The 16,757-nt window shown below is 38.0% G+C and overlaps 1 protein-coding gene across 10 annotated transcripts in view; it reads right to left on the minus strand.

Moving 5' to 3' along the window:
• Nucleotides 1-16,757, minus strand: part of Nrg1 (neuregulin 1) — a 1,129,183-nt gene that overhangs the window by 478,126 nt on the left and 634,300 nt on the right. The window lies entirely within an intron of this gene.

Below are 16,757 nucleotides of genomic sequence, written 5' to 3' on the forward strand. Positions count from 1 at the left end.
CAAATATAATCCTTACCTTGTGGCAGGTCAAGGGAGAGGAGGAGAAATCACATGTTGTACAGTAAGACTCCCATGAAGTTTACAAATTTAATGGTGAAATAAAACATGCAAAATTACCACATATACTATCACTGTTCATAAAGGGAAAGCAATTTAACAATTATAAGTGTATATGTATATATATACATACATACATACATACATATATATATATATACATATACATATACATATACATATACATATACATATACATAGATATATGTGTAAATTCATATGTACATTTATATGCACATTGTGTTGACATGTGTACATGTCGACATTCTCAAAGAGATTCTATCAAGAAATAGAATGTGGAGAGGAACAAGTGTGTTTTCAATATTACTTATGAGAGCTTTTTCTCTATGGAATGTAAAGTTCATCCCAGGAATACCTCTTCTTTCTCATTCATCTCCCAGTACAACAAGCCATTCTGAGCACTAATATTTGTTGAGCAAATGACTGGAAGAAAGTTAAGTTGAATAATTTAAATTTCTGTGGTCATACTGACTAAAATTGACAGGTAAGAGCTTTAATAACAAATGCTACACTAGACTGAAGTAGAATTTTTTTTTAATTGTTGGTCTACTCTTAGTAAGATATAGTAAACATTTCTTTTAACCTTTTAGTACACTTCATAAATGGTAAGAATTCTTTGTCTTGGGACAATTTTCTATATTCTGTGTTCATTTTATCATACTCTTGAGTATTTGAGAACAAAAATTTCTCCAATTTGAAAATAGTAAGATTCTTTTATTGCACATACATACATTTGTGTGTGTGTATATATATATATATATATATATATATATATATATATATATATATGCACATATATATATATGCATGTATATAATGTGAGGTATATAAGGTATATGCACATATATCTGCACATATACATACACTTGTACCTCATGCACATCCATGTGGACATGTGGAGATCAGAGGAGAATTTTGGGTGGCAAGTGTTCTCAACCACTGAACCATCACCTCAACCCCAAACAGGAAACTCTTTAGCATCACTTAGTCACCTGCCATTACTTTACTTTTCAAAATCATTTATTATCACTTTAGCAGAACAGGTAGCCAAATACAACAGTTCATACTCTGATCTCAAACAAATGCTCCATTCTTCTGACATCTTTTGGTGTTTTCCATCCCCAGAACTGCTTTTAAAATGTCTTTTCCAACTAAAACTTTCTCTGATATTTCCCAAAGGGTCCCCAAAAGATGTATTGGATTCATTTCACCTTACACAAAAAGGTACTAAAAGAATTAGGCTTAAATCATATATTTCTATTTGTCAGTGTGAAAATCACAGATGTAAGTGTGAAATCACAGATGATGCTTAACCTTCCATAGGATAAATCCATGTAGACAAAATGGTACCAATGTAAACACTGCAGAAATGACATGCTGTATGGGAGATCACTTGAGAATCAGTAGTTCCTTTGCACTGTCTATTTAATCTGAATCATAGATTCTATTTGGTCCAATGGTAGACTACAGTAAAGTGTTATCACTTACAGTTTTAATGACCTTCTTCAATATGGAAATTTGGTCACCACTTGGATTTTGTAAAGCTACCATCTTCTAAGGTAATAGCTTTCAAATAGAAATTCTGACAAAAACAAAACTAAATGAAAAGTTCCCATCATATCACTCCTCTTTGAAAATTGCAACAAGTTAACCACTGATATTAGTTGGAGAAGCAGATGTGTCATTGAGATTGCCAAACCAAGAAGGGCAGAGAAAGACTTCAGAGACCTGAATGAGCTGACAAAAGAATGGCCATGGCTTGTCTGGAACACTGTTGGTGTTAAAAGTCTGTTTTTCGGGATGTAGGAGATCTCTGTCCCTCTCCCTTAATCTGTCTATACCTCATGATCATTCAAAAGCATATGCTTTGTAAATAGAAATGAAGCCTCTGCAAATGACATCCTTTTCTTCCTGTTTGACTGTTACAGAATTCAGAAACTCTCATTTTGTTTATTCTTATTTTCATCACAATGTAGCTATTTGCATAGGCTCAATAAAACTGTCTGCCTTGCCAGTAAGGATATTTGAAACATTAGGAATGTTCATGGAAGCACTAATCATTAGGTATTTTAAGGAACTCAGATCAACTTTATGAAGCCAACCAATGCTTACATAGTGCCTTGGGGAAAATTGGCCTGATTCCTGGCTCAAAAAATACCCAGGAATACAGGTAGTTAATGAAGGTCACTACCTAGCCTAAGGCATAGGATATTTTGAGGACTTTCAAAAGAGAAGTATTATCCAAATTTATTAGACACTGGAATGTGAACTGTTGGTGAGTTCTTGGCTTAGCTTCCTGAAAATCCAATCTAAAATTCCTTATGGATCTGTCAGCAAAGTAAATATAAGGAGCCTTATACAGTGACTTATCATTCCTGCTGCAACTGTCAATCACATTGAATTGTCATGCCTGCTCTGTCAATCTGACAGAATCACATACCACCATCACTTTTGGTTGTAACATTTTTGTGTGCAATCTTTTTTGATATTATATTTTATCAAAAGAGAAGTGACTAGAAAGTTTTTTTTTTTTTAATTTCAGTGCAAAACTATTATAGCACACCCTCTTTATCAGATTGTAGACATGGCCATTGATTTTCAACTATTTGATAAACTTTTATAAATTGCAAGGAACTGATGAATATACAAATCCTACCTTATCAAGAGAGATTTAAGTGATTTAATCATTTCTATGGATAAACAAGCTTGAAAATCTAGCTATTGATTGAAATTGTTGTCAAATTGTCAAGACTTCAAGTTTTCTTAAATATCTTTGAATCACTTTCCTAATATTTCCTTTTTTTTGGTGGTTTTTCAAGGTAGGGTCTCACTCTAGCCCAGGCTGACCAGGAATTCACTATGAGGTCTCAGAATGGCCTCGAACTCACAGTGATCCTCCTATCTCTGCCTCCTGAGTGCCGGGATTAAAGGCATGTGCCACCATGCCTGGCTCTAACTAACATTTCTAATTTTTCTTTTTCTCCCAGAATTGCTGCCATCAAGCACTAACACCTACTTACTTGGATTCCTACTATGCTTCCAGCTCATTTTTCAGAGAGTTCTTTCAACCAGTCCTAAAGCTTTCCTTGCAAGCTGAAAACAGACAAATTCAAACAGACTTGGGAGGACTTGCTTGGTAGCAGATACTGCAGAAGACAAACTAATCTTACAAACCATAGTTTGGACCACAGCTGTAAAGCTCAGGTCATTCACTCTCCTATAGGAGAGCCAACCATGGGGACAAGGCATCCACATGAGCACTGGCATCCTGGCCGCTAGAAACAGGCGTACACTGCACTACATAGCAAGATTTCCTTGCTCAACCCTCCTGTCATCTGCTGGGCTTGATTCTAATCTTTTTTTAGCACAACACAAATATCGACACTAACTTTTTCCCAAATATTTTCTATTCTCTTTCTCCTTTCTTTCTTCCTTCCTTCCTTCTTTTCTTTCCTTCTCTCTCTCACTCACTCTCTCTCTTTCTTTCTGAGACAAAGTCTTTCTCTATAGCCCAAGATGGCCTAGAACTTGAGATCCTCCTATATCAGCCTCCTGAGCACTGAGATTAGAGGCCTGCCCCACTGCACCAAGCCACACATCTTTCTCTTCTTTAAAAATATTTATTTTATTTATTTACTTATTTATTTATTTGATAGAGAAATAGATAGAGAGAGAATAGACACACCAGAATCCCCTTCACTGCTAATGAACTCCAAACACATGTACCACTTTTTTTTTTAAATATTTTTTGTTCATTTTTTATTTATTTATTTGAGATTGACAGACAGAGAGAAAGACAGATAGAGGGAGAGAGAAAGAATGGGCGAGCCAGGGCTTCCAGCCACTGCAAATGAACTCCAGATGCGTGCGCCCCTTGTGCATCTGGTTAATGTGGGACCTGGGGAACCAAGCCTCGAACCGGGGTCCTTAGGCTTCACAGGCAAACACTTAACCTCTAAGCCATCTCTCCAGCCCACACATGCACCACTTTTAATGGACAGACACATGCTGCCTTTACAGCACCCTTCTACACCTTCAATTCTGCTCTAGTCCATTACCTGGAAACAACCTTTAAAATAACTTCAGACTTTATGGGGAGGTAATATGATGGAGAATGGAATTTCAAAGGAGAAAGTGTGGGGGGGGGAGGGAGGGCATTAACACGGGATTTTTTTTATAATCATGGAAAATGCTAATAAAAATTTAAAAAAGAAAAAAAAATAACTTCAGACTGGTTTTATCTTATTCCAAGACTAAATATTTAGGCTTTCTGGAATTAAGGACACAGAGATGACTTTTCAGCTTCAAAGCTCCCAGGGAATGATCTACAATGACCTTTCTTGGAGTGATCCTGTCAATTGGACTAAAAGACAGCAGATCTATGCTTTCTCGTGTCTTATGCATTATGTAAAGGAGTTGTGCAATGGATAAAGAAGAAAAAAGATAATGACATGTCTGATGGATATGAAGATCAAATAAACTGAACTACTGGGCATACCAATGAGAGCCATCTCTCTTTAGGAACCTGCAGTAGAAGCAAATTAAATTCACTGCCTTGGCTCCAGTTGTTATAACAAAATACTAAAGACTGGGGTACATTAAATAAGAAACAGTTACTCCTCACAGTCCTAGAGTAATTGCTCTACAAAATGATAGCTAATAATTATATTTGCTACTTTAACTTCTAGTTTAAAGTCGCATAATTGATGTCCTCATTTTCTCCATCTTCTTCAGTGCCCTCAGCACAACTGCCTGAGCACCTCAGTGTCCCACACCATCCTGGCTGTTGTAGACGTGCCATTGCTTCTCTGAGCAAATCCTTTAGGTTTTATTGTTTGTGCATGGAGGAACTGGAGCTTCTTTTGGCTACTTGGACCAAATTAAAAATTCTAGTGAGTTGCAAAGTTCAGATGGAAATGAAGCTGGGGCCTCTGCTTCCATAGCACAAGTGGGTGGCTGGGCATGCTCTGCTACAACAGTGTTTCTATTTTAAAACCCATTAAAGAAATCTTTAGCATTGAACCCCTAATGGGACTCCACACTGCTAGAATATCTAAATTGTCAATTAAATTAAAAACTTTTGTACAGATAATTTTTGCATTTAATTGGTTTCATTTCTTTTTATTTTCTCTTGCATGCCAATTGCATAGTACATTTAGGAGCTAATATGCTGTGATGATGGATTTTTTTTTTTTTTTCTGGGATAGTATTTCCTGAGAATGGATAAGTATGAAACTAGATGCTTTGTAAATTAACCATAACACTCTTGAGCCTACACCAATGAAGAACCAAAAGGAACATTTTATCATTCAACATAGTAAGGGGGAAGAAAATGATGCAAATAAAAAAGGGAAGAAAATTAATTAGCATATTTCATGGTATTTCAGTGGAACATTTTTGGGACTGGCTAAGCTTGGTGTGATGGGCAGTGGTTTCTGAGGTCCCCTGTCCAGCAGCAGCTGTAACACTTTGACAAGATGCCTTCAAAAGTGGCTAGAACTGCAAATCCTTGAACCCTACCTCTGACCATTGAACCAGAAATCTAAATTGAAATAGGGACCTGATGAGACTGAGAGGCACTGATAGTCAACAGCTATCCTCAAAGACTTTCCCAGAGTTCCACACTCCCTCTCTTCTCTAGTATCACTGGACAAGAACCTGGCACACATGATCTCCCCATACCTTGGGACCTGTTGTGACCTTTTCTAGCATCTTATTGATTTGTGAGAGAAGGAAAGAAGGAACACAAAAGGATTTGCTTTTCCAGAAAAAAGGCTAAGTCACAAAATGAAAGACATACAGGGGCCTTTATAATTCTTTAAGAAACTATTCACCTTGAAATAATTATATATTCATGGGAAATTGTCCAAAAACTAGGCCAGTTGTAACATATCATCAAATATTACTTGAATGTCAAAATCAGAAAGTTTACATTTATACAGTCTAGCAAAAATTTATTCAGAGTCCATCCCTTCTACATGTACTCCTCTGTCCTGTGGTGTTAGTCTATTCACTATCTTGGGTGTGGATATACATGACTGTAGCCAGGCAAGACATGGAACAGGTCAATCACAAAACTCCCTTTGAGTCCTTTTCATGCTTGTGTGTGTGATATGCATGTGTGTAAATATGTTCAGACGTGTGTGTGTGAGTGTGCATGCACATATGCTTGTGGAGGACATATGTCAATATTAAGTGTTATCCTCTATCACTCTCAACCTGATTTACAGAGACAGCTTCTTTCACTGGATCCAGAGCTCACCAATTGGTCTTCTCTGGCTAACCAGGTTGGCCCAGAGAGATCTGTCCGTACTTCCTGAGTGCTTGAATTACAGGTTCACATCTCCACACATTGCATTTACTTGGATGCTGGGATCTGAACTCACATCTTCATACATGCACAATGAGCATTTTGCCCACAGAGTCATCTTCCTTGACCCCATGATGCCTCTTTATTGACACACAACTCTTACTTTGGTTATTTTAAGAACATAATATAATGGAAACATATACTATTTTACTTTTTGTGATTTTTTATCTAATGACTGAATTCTATCCAACTTGTTACCTATTTCAATAATTCTTATCTTTCATTACTGCATCATACTTCATAACATAGCTTTACTGTTGCAGTTAGGTTCTCATTGCTAGTAGAAACCACCCAACGAAGAGCAGCTTGTGGGGAAAAAGAGGTTTCTTTTGGCTTGCAGACCTAATCAATCCCAGTGATGTTCAAACATACCCATAATACAAGGTTTTTTAACTGAGCTATAATACTAAAAAATGTACCCCCCCAAAAAACCCATAATGGCACAGAATAACATTCACACTGCAAAAGATGACAATGGGCATAGCAAAGAAATTCTCAAGCAATACATGATTTAAACAGGGCAAACACCAAACTCTGTAGCTCCAAGTCCAACAACTCTAGCTAGTGACAAGTCTCCAAGTCTTATAATTCTAACCAGCAACAAGTCTCTAAAGTTCCAATTCTGCCCATCTAGCAAGGCTACTCACAGCCCTGGAAAATTTAATTGGGGCTGGCAGCTTTCCTTAACAGCCATCTCATGGTCCCAACATCTCCACTGGGTCTCCACTGCACTCCAAGGTTCATTTCTCATGGCTCCATGGGGTCTCCATGCAGGCATCCAGCAAACCTGCTACACACTGCCCATGGCTATTTCCAAAACACAAAATCACATTGCAAACTCAATGACCCTCTCTTTCCTGTATATCGTATACTCCACAATACCAGGGAGGCTGCCAATTTGTTAATCCAGGGGGGAATAAAGCAGACTTTGAAGAACAGGACACTCCTTGAGCATTCAGGCCCCTTAAAAATTTCCTGTTCTCCAGTGCAGGTCAGCTGGCCCAATCTCAAAGGTTGTAATCTCTCAACTGCAGCTGAATGGGCAGCAGTTCACCCAAGTATTTCATTTTTCTTGTGCCATATCCCTCTGCTCACACCAGTCCAATTATATGCAATGCAACCCTTCACAAGTTCTCAGGACACAGGCATAACATCAAGCCTCTCACACAAACTGCCTCTAGCCCAGTCTAGACCAAACTCCTTTTCACCTTCATAAACTAAACCTCACAGTCCATAGTTCTTACTGCATTCAGGTCTTGCAACTCTGACCAGAAGAATCCATCAAGCTGTACTTTCAGCACTGCTAGATGTTTCTTAGACCAAGGTTTCAAATCCTTCCACATTCCTCTTGAACATCAACTCCAAAATGCCAAAGCCACACAGTCAGGTGTCCAGCAGCAACATCACTCTTGGTACCAACATTACTGTTGCAGGTAGGTTCACATTGCTGGCAGAAATCGCCCAACCAAGATAAGCTTGTAAAGAAAAAAAAAAAAAAAAAAAAAAGAGGTTTATTTTGGCTTACAGACTTGTGGACAAGCTCCATGATGGCAGGGGAAAACAATGGCATGAGCAGAGAGTGGACATCATCCCCTGGCGTCATCAGGTAGACAATACCAACAGGAGAGTGTGCCAAACACTGGCAAGAGGACACTAGCTATAACACTCATAAGCCTGCCCCTAACAACACACCACCTCCAGGAGGCTTTAATTTCCAACTTCCATCAGCTGAGGAGACCATCATTCAGAATATCTAAGTTTATGGGGGACACCTGAATCAAACCACCACAGGGTACTATCATTTGGTTAACCAGTTACTAGTCGAAGGATATTGCTTTCTATTGCTAGGTTTTGCTATTACAAGGAAAATAGTTACAACTTTTCATTTTTCTGGGACAAATTCTTGAGAGTAAAAATTGCAGGATCATGGTAAGTGCATGTTTAGGTTGATAAGAAATATTCCAATTGTACCAATTTCCCTTTCATTAATAATGCATGAATAGTTCACATTCTCTTCTTTCTTTTCAGAGTTTGGTGTTATTATTTTCAATTGCAGCTTTTGTGATGGGTGTATAGTGATGTTTCATTGCTGTTTTAATTTGTGTTTCTCTGATGGCTAATGAACATAATTTCATGTGATTAAATCCCATCTGTATTCTCCTTGATAAACAGTGTTCATGTTTCTGTCCATCTTTTTCCTGGATTGTTTGTGTTTTCCTATTGATTTTTTTTTTAGTTTTTTATATTTCCCATATTCATGTCCTTGCCAAATGTCATTTGAAAATAATTTCTCCTTGCCTATAGTATTTCTCTCATCTTCTTTAGTATTTTTCAAAACAAAACTTTACAATTTTACTGAATCTTAAGCATTTTTTAGCTTTTTTTTTTTTTTTTTTTGAGGTAGACGTCTCACTCTAACCCAGACTGACCTGGAAATCACCATGTAATGTAGCCTCAGACTGAACTATAATTCATAGTGATCCTCCTACTTCTGTCTAACTAGTGCTGGGATTAAAGGTGTGCACCACCATACCTGACATGAACATACTTTTTTTTTTTTTCAAGATAGGGTCTCACTCTAGCTCAGGCTCACTTGGAATTCACTATGTAGTCTCAGGGTGGCCTGGAACTCATGAAAATCTTCCTACCTCTGCCTTTGGAGTGCTGGGATTAAGGGTGTGCACCACCACACCCAGCTATGAACATACTTTTAATGTCACATCTGCTATTGGAAATCGTAGCTATAATGTAGTGCTACAGAAGACCCCACACATCATGGATGCAACCTTTGATAAGAAAATCAAATAGAAAACACAGAACTTTGCAATGAGTTCTGCTTACTTTCTAGAACTGAGAAAAAATGAGGGAGGAGGTCACCCACAACTACAAGATGAGGGATAAGAGTGGAAGGAAAAGAGATAGATCTCTTGAAAGGTCGTTCATGTAGACCGCATGCCTCTCCTGTAACCCATAACCGTCAGGGCTTAAGGGGCCTTGGTTTGCTTTTGTATTTTCGTTTCTGGAATTTCCTCACTACTTTCTGGAGTCTTGGCACGGAGTTCACAGGGTAGCTCTGTCATCCTGCCCTATGACAGTGGCACTCTCTTCTTGAAGTCAGTTGGACATTAAAACCCGCAGTTGGAGCAGGTGTTCAGGTTGCACATTACACATTTCTCTGTGGGCCTCACATGTTTGCCAAACTGTGAATGTTAGCTGCAGGGGCAGCCAAAGCCATCTTCAGGTTAATTGTGAACTCCTCTCCTCTATTGCCTTACTGCCTCTCCAATCCTACAAGTCTAGGAAGCGAGAAGGCTCTTTGTTTGGTCTCCCGCTCCATGAGGGGGTGAAATGCTCGCTCTCACTCTCTCTGTCTCTATCTCTGTTTCTCTCTCTGCAAGGAATGAGCTGTGAAAAAGAAAACAAACTAAACTGCTGCTTGGGGCGGACCGTGAAGAACTGATGATCTCACCGTTTCCAGTCCGAGCTTCCACACTTGTATTCACGGCACAGTACCAAAGCGCTCACTTCCACTTTGCTGCAAGCTCATCTGTGTTCTTCTCCATGGAGAATGCTTCCACACAATTTAAGAGCACTCATCGATAAAATTCCTATCCATTCTGCTCAATATTTACACTTTTTGCCATCTGTTTCTATAGCAGATATATTACTGTATGCACCAATAGAAAAAAGGAGATAGTAGCAAGCAAGTACCAGAGGAAAGGAATGTTGGAATTTGTCAAAAAAAAAATTGAATTATTTTTTAGGTTTGATCCCAAGGCTGTATTGTTTCAAAATGGGAAATAAGTTTACAGGTGGTATAAAAACTTTTCACTCCAAAAAATATGAGATTCATTAAATATAAACAGACCACCTTAAATTTTATGGTATAAGATAAATTCTGATAAATTCTTTCAGAACTATTTTGTTTGTTGGGTTTTTGAAGTGGGATCTCAATCTATCCCAAGCTGACCTGAAATTCACTATGTAATCTAAGGCTGGCCTGGAACTCACAGTGAACCTCCAACCTCTGCCTCCTAAGTGCTGGGATTAAAGGTGTGCACCACCCCTCAGTACTGACATCCAGAACTTTTAGAATGAATTCTTTTAGCTCAACAAGCTTCAAGATCATGTGTTGAAGTCTTGATCCTCTGCCCAGGTGCTATCAGGAAAAGGTAGAACTATTAGAAGGTGAGCCTAGTGGAAGTTAGGTTGGTGGGACCATGACTAGCTTATCCTTCTCTTTTACTGGTTACTTGGTTGCCAAGCAGTGAACAGAACCTCCTCTCTCATTCACTTTTGCTTCAGGTTCTAGCCAGCAGTTTCATGTGATCGTGGACAGAACACTCTGAATAAATCTTTCCTCCTTGTAAGTTGCTTCCGTCAGTTATTTTGTCTCAGTGATGGACAGCTGACATAACAGGCAACTTTGCTCCTTTGCCACTCAGAGAAGCTAATCTGATAGATTCATTTAATTTGAAACTGAGCTGCTCTGATCCTGACACTATAGGACTGTAGCCTTAAACTTTACATTGCCTGTGAATCTTCTTTAAAAAAAATCACATAAATTCACCTTACTTATAAATATTTAATAAATTGAATAAAACTCCAGGAACTACCTTTTAAAAGTAACAAAATTGCCCAACTGAATTTTTATAAGCACCCAATTGGCCCAAACTCCTGGAACTAAAATCAAGATTTCCACGGCATTTTGGAAGTCCAAACTTTGACCTTGAATTCCAGTTTGCTTCCATCTGAGAGTCTCCCTTCTTGGAAAATCCTTAAGGCCTGAGAAAATCAGAATGGGAGTTAATCTAAATTTAGCAGCTTCTGAAAATGTCATGAAAGACTTAGAACCTGTAATGAGGTTAAAGGGACCTTGGAATCTACATGCATAAAGTACGATGCTGTGTGGGAGAAATCCATCAGGAGGCTTTGCCAGCCATGACAGCCAGCTCCTTGAGCTCTGAACCACACAGATATTTATTTGTACAACACTTATTGACAGATATCAGAAGAATAGATACATGTGTCTTTCACCACCTTCTGTTGGACTTCAAAGGCTCTAACTCAATTGTGAATCAACTACTTAAAAGATTCTAAGAGAATTAATACACACACACACACACACACACACACACACACACACACACACACACATATAGAAGGAAATCCTTCTATGCAATTAATTATGATGTGCCAGTATTCTGGTGTGAAGAAGCAAAGATTCATACAAGCAAGACTTAGTGTGATGAGTATGGAACACAAATGCAAGTCTGAAAGCAAACATAGATCTATAAGGACTCGGATGTATGTTTTTTATTCCCTTTCTCCACAAACTGTTCATTTCACAATTAAGACAGGATTTATCAACTTTTTTTTTGAGTGTGTGTGTGTGCATGTGTGCATGTGTGTTTGTGTGCTCACTAAAGGTCAGTCAATATTGGTTCCTCAGTTGCTTACTCTTTGAGAAAAGATCCTTACTGAATCAAGAGATCACTAATTTGGCTAGACAGCCTAGGCAGTGTGCTCCAGGGATTTCGTGTTTGTGCCTCCCCACTGGTGAGATTATAGGTGTGTGCTGCCACACCTGGAATTTTATGTGGTTACTGTGGATCCTCACTCAAGTACTCATGCTTGTGCAATAAGCACTTTATCCATTGAGCCATATCCCCAACCCCTATCAACCTTTTTCCATATTTTTATTTATTTTTAGTTATTTATTTGAGAGAGAGAAAGAGGCATATAGAGAGAAAAAGAATGGGCATTCCAGGGTCTCCAACCACTCACTGCAAATGAATTCCAGATGCATATGCCACCTTGTGCATCTGGTTAATGTGGGTCCTGAGGAATCAAACATAGGCTTTGGCTTTGCAGGCAAGTACCTTAAATGCTCAACTATCTCTCCAATCCCCTATCAACACTTTTTAGGGGGCCCTGGATTTTTTATATCATGTATGATCTATACTCTCTGCCACATCTAATACTGTAATCCCCAAGTCACTGTCCTATCACTTTTGCAGATGTCAACTTAATCATAAAATTATCTTCTATTAGATGGAAGGAACAGAGAATATATAGCCCCCACATAGAAAATGGATTTCTACCATCACTCCAAGTTGTGAATTAGGATAAACTCTTACCAGATGAGAGGGTTCAATCTGATAGTACATGTGGGATTATTGCGAGCATTAAATATGATGCATGTAAAAGCTGGCTGACATCTACAGATCTTTTGCCAATGCCACTGTCATTACTGAAGAAAAACCTCCTTAGAGACTGGGAAAATGCTTAGATTTCATGTTTTTCTAAAAAGCTGTTCCTAGTCTACTTTCTTCATGTTATTTAACATTAAACCCTGCCAGTACATGCATACATTCCTAAGGAAGTAAAGTCACAAAGAAGTCGGTTTGGGCAACCTTCATTTCTTCAAAACATCCTGACATTCCCTTTAACATATAAACCTTAGTGAACTGAAAGCAGAAATCCATAGAGTAGTTCTGATGCTTTCACTGTTAAGTTTATGCACACTTCTAAAACTGAGGGTGAATAACACGACGAAGCAGTACAGTAGAAACATGGTCATCTTTCAGAAACTTTCTAGTGAAACATGCATGGTAAGACACTACTTTTACAAACAGGTTCTACTGCTATTACATGATACAATTTGGAACTTTCTCTTGAGTCATGAGCAACAAATTATCACTATATCCCTTGACACCATGTTGACATAATATATGTTCATACTATACACCCTCTTCATACTTAAAGACACACATTTTTGTATTTACTTATAGTGTAAACTCCTGATTTACTCCAAAGGAAATTTGAGGTAGAATGCAGTTTTATAATATGGAGGTAGTAATATGGTGCATAGATAAAGGCAATTGTTAACTCAACATGTTTTAAGACAAGTGTACAATTAATATGAATAATTAATATATTAAAAAGAGACTATATTACATATCCACAGGACAATAAACCTTTTGTGAAAAAGAAGTTTATCATATAGGCTTGTAAGTAAGGGACCGTGACTAACATTTGCTGGACCAACACTATCTTTAAACATGATATTTAAAAGTGTGGATTTCATCATTGACATCTACATGTGATCTTTGTTAAAAGCCAAGGATACAAAACTTGAGGGTTGTTTTTTTTTTTTTTTTTTTGGTTGTACAACATTTAATGTCTTTGGCTCTGAAATGAAAAGTCTAGATGAAATTAATAAATATTGGAGCAACTGAGGAAAACATGCACCACAGATTCTCTACAACAAAGTAATAAACTGACAGATTTAAAAATTCTTACCAATCAAGAAGGAAAAACTTCTAATAGAACACAATCTAAGACAGACATATAAAATGAAAGAAGAATGGAAGGAAGGAAGATGTGGAAGTAAGGAGAAAGGAAAAGGACAAATTGTTGTTAACTCTTTCTTAGAAAGACTCCAGTTTCTGTAATAAAGGAACATACAGGAAGAGGCCTGCAAGCTGACCCTTCAAGGAAGCAACAGGGGTAGGTTTCTGAGTAGTGAGCTCCTGGATGTCACTCAGACATTTTTAAACATTTTGCTTATCTGTATGTCCTAGTTTTCTATTAAGCATGTCTTGCATTCATAATGAAATTATTTGTTATAGAAAATGTATTCAAACATAAGGACGAATCATAAAACATTGAAGTATCCTGGGCCTATCATTGTTGGTACATTTCTTTCCTTCTTTTCTTATATTTTTCAACAAAATCGGTCTCATACATTTGTCACTTATTATATGATGAGCATTTTCTGAGGACAGTTAAATAATTCAAAGATTGAATATTTAGTTACTTTGAGGCAGTTTAGGGGTTACAGGGCATAGAAAGTAAAAGTAATGAATATTATGAAGACTGTAATGGGAGGATCTAGGTCTTTCCACTGTTAGAGGTCAGAAATATCAGTAGGGTCTGACCTTTTTTTTATGTGTGCCCACTAGGGGAGTCCTTCCACCCCTTTCTGAGGAGGCTCTTTCTGAAGGGGGAAGAGTTCCTTGAAGAGCGATCTTCCCAAGAAAACCTGCACCCAGGCACCAGACATCAGGACTGGACTGAGTAGTTCAGCTGCCCATGCAAGGAACTCAGAGTTTGGCATGACCATTGAGTTGTCCTGGACCTCAAACCCTGAGTTACTACTGCCCACTCAAAAGTTGTGATAAGGCTGATGCCATCAAAGACACCCCGTAATTCCTGTATTATGTATTGGTGCATTGGTCATGAAAGTTAGAGGGAAGTTGTCCTTTTTCCTTGCTTTGATTCCTGCATTCCTTTCTCTTCTAAACTGGGCCCATTTAAAACTAGGTAGATGGCAAGTTTAATAAAATTTTGTGGTAGAAATGTATAACTTTCTTTCCCTTTTCTACCCACTTGTAAATCAAATAGTACAATGTCTATCTGTGTGCTCTGTAAAAACACCCAGCTTGTCGGAATGTATATTTTATGTTTATGCTTTTTAGAAGTTTATGCCTTAGTAAAAAGAAACCTTCAATAACCAGTGCTTAAAAACTCATGATTTTAAAAGACAGGTTCCTTCAGAGGTCCAAGCCTGAGTTCAGGGAAAATGGAATTTCTGCCTGACTTGGAATTGCTATACTGTTTGTGTCCCACAATGCACTGGGGTGCAGATCCATGCAGTAGCATATACAGGGGCTTATGGTGGTGGAACTCTGAGTGATGGGGTACCTTGTGGGGCAACTTGACCCCATGTTAGCCAACAGTGGGCTAACTGGAGAGAGACCCCATGCCACAACCAGACTGTGCAGTCAGATTCAGCATGTATGCCACTCTCTCAGTGGCCTGGAAAGAACAAAAGAGATTTGGGAAATGTTCCAGTACATCATCTTTTGTTTTATAGGTAGCTAGTCATATGTCTTCAGCACAGACTTCCCTAGACTGCATCTAAATATGATCTAGAAAGTGGCTGGGGGAATGATCTGAGGCCCCAGGGGTTTGCTTTTCTAATTAAATAAAAATGCCACACAAAGCTATTGAGACTTTAAATCAGGGCTAACATACTGAAATTTTTGATTCCTGTTTCTCTTGCTTGTTCTACCTAACTATAATGTAAATTGTATTAATAACTCATCATATACTATTTAAATTCATGGAAAGCTTTGTTCTGATAAGGGTTTGTGCCCTCGTACTTGATCTCAAACATCAGAAGATATAAATCATGTGATCTCCAGTCTTAATCCTGAGACAAAGGGGTCACTTGCTTTTATGATGAGGAAAAATAAAGTGATAACCAGCACACAAAAAATTTTGGCTCTCTGTACTTTTTCCTTTGCCTTTGATTACTTAAAGGGCAGCTCTCTGTCAGGTCAACAGAGTTTATATATCTCTTGCTAGAATACCTTTGCTGTAAAATAAGAACAAGCTCCTTAAAACAACAAACTACAACTAGCTACAATTTTATAATTTAGCAACATGAAAACAGGTCGTCTTAATTTCTTACATGATATCATGAATGTAAACTAATTGATTTTTTATGTTACTTTATTGCATTATGTTAGGCTTAAAATTCAATTCACTCGTGTTGGTTTACTCATGATTGCAGTTTTGAACACTGGCTTTAACGTGTTCAAGTAAGATAGGCATATTTCTATGTCATGTTTTTAGCTACTGGGGAAGCTAAGACTTAACAAGATCAATTTTTATGTATTAGTTACTAAAGTTTATTTCATAAAGCTGGATTTAATATCATATCTAAGAATCTGAATTTTTGTGGTAGTTTTATTGTGAATGCATGTCCCCATAGCCATAGTATTTTGATTAGGGTAAGCTTTTTGCTTAAGTCTCCAGCGTCCTGCTGGAGGTGGATCTGATTCTATCCCAAAGGTGTGTGGAGAGTAGTTTGACCTCTAGCAGTTCATGGGTGCTGCTTGCTTGTAGTGCTGACTGTTGGTGGTGTATCCCTGCTTGGATCTATGAAAGAAAGTCAGCTTCTTCTGACATTGATGGCAAACATTCCCTGGATCTATAAACCAGAAATAAACCCCCTTTTCCTTCCCATAAACTATATCTGTTTGGATGCTCATCCCAACAATGTGGAGCTGACTGCAATCATTTGTTTTGTACCAGAGAAGTAAGGTTTTGTTGTGATGAACCTGATGATGTGAATTTTGGTCTTTTGTAACTTGTGTGCTGTAGGAATGTGGCCGGACTTGGTACTGGGTACTGCAGAAGGCCTATCGATCAGTAAGCCAAATGTCATGGAGTATTATTGTAGAATTTTAAAATGCTTAATGCAGACAGAATTGTTTTGAGAAGTGAACTTTCAAAG

Source organism: Jaculus jaculus, chromosome 9 (genome assembly GCF_020740685.1).
Source record: "Jaculus jaculus isolate mJacJac1 chromosome 9, mJacJac1.mat.Y.cur, whole genome shotgun sequence".
Lineage (NCBI taxonomy): Eukaryota > Metazoa > Chordata > Mammalia > Rodentia > Dipodidae > Jaculus > Jaculus jaculus.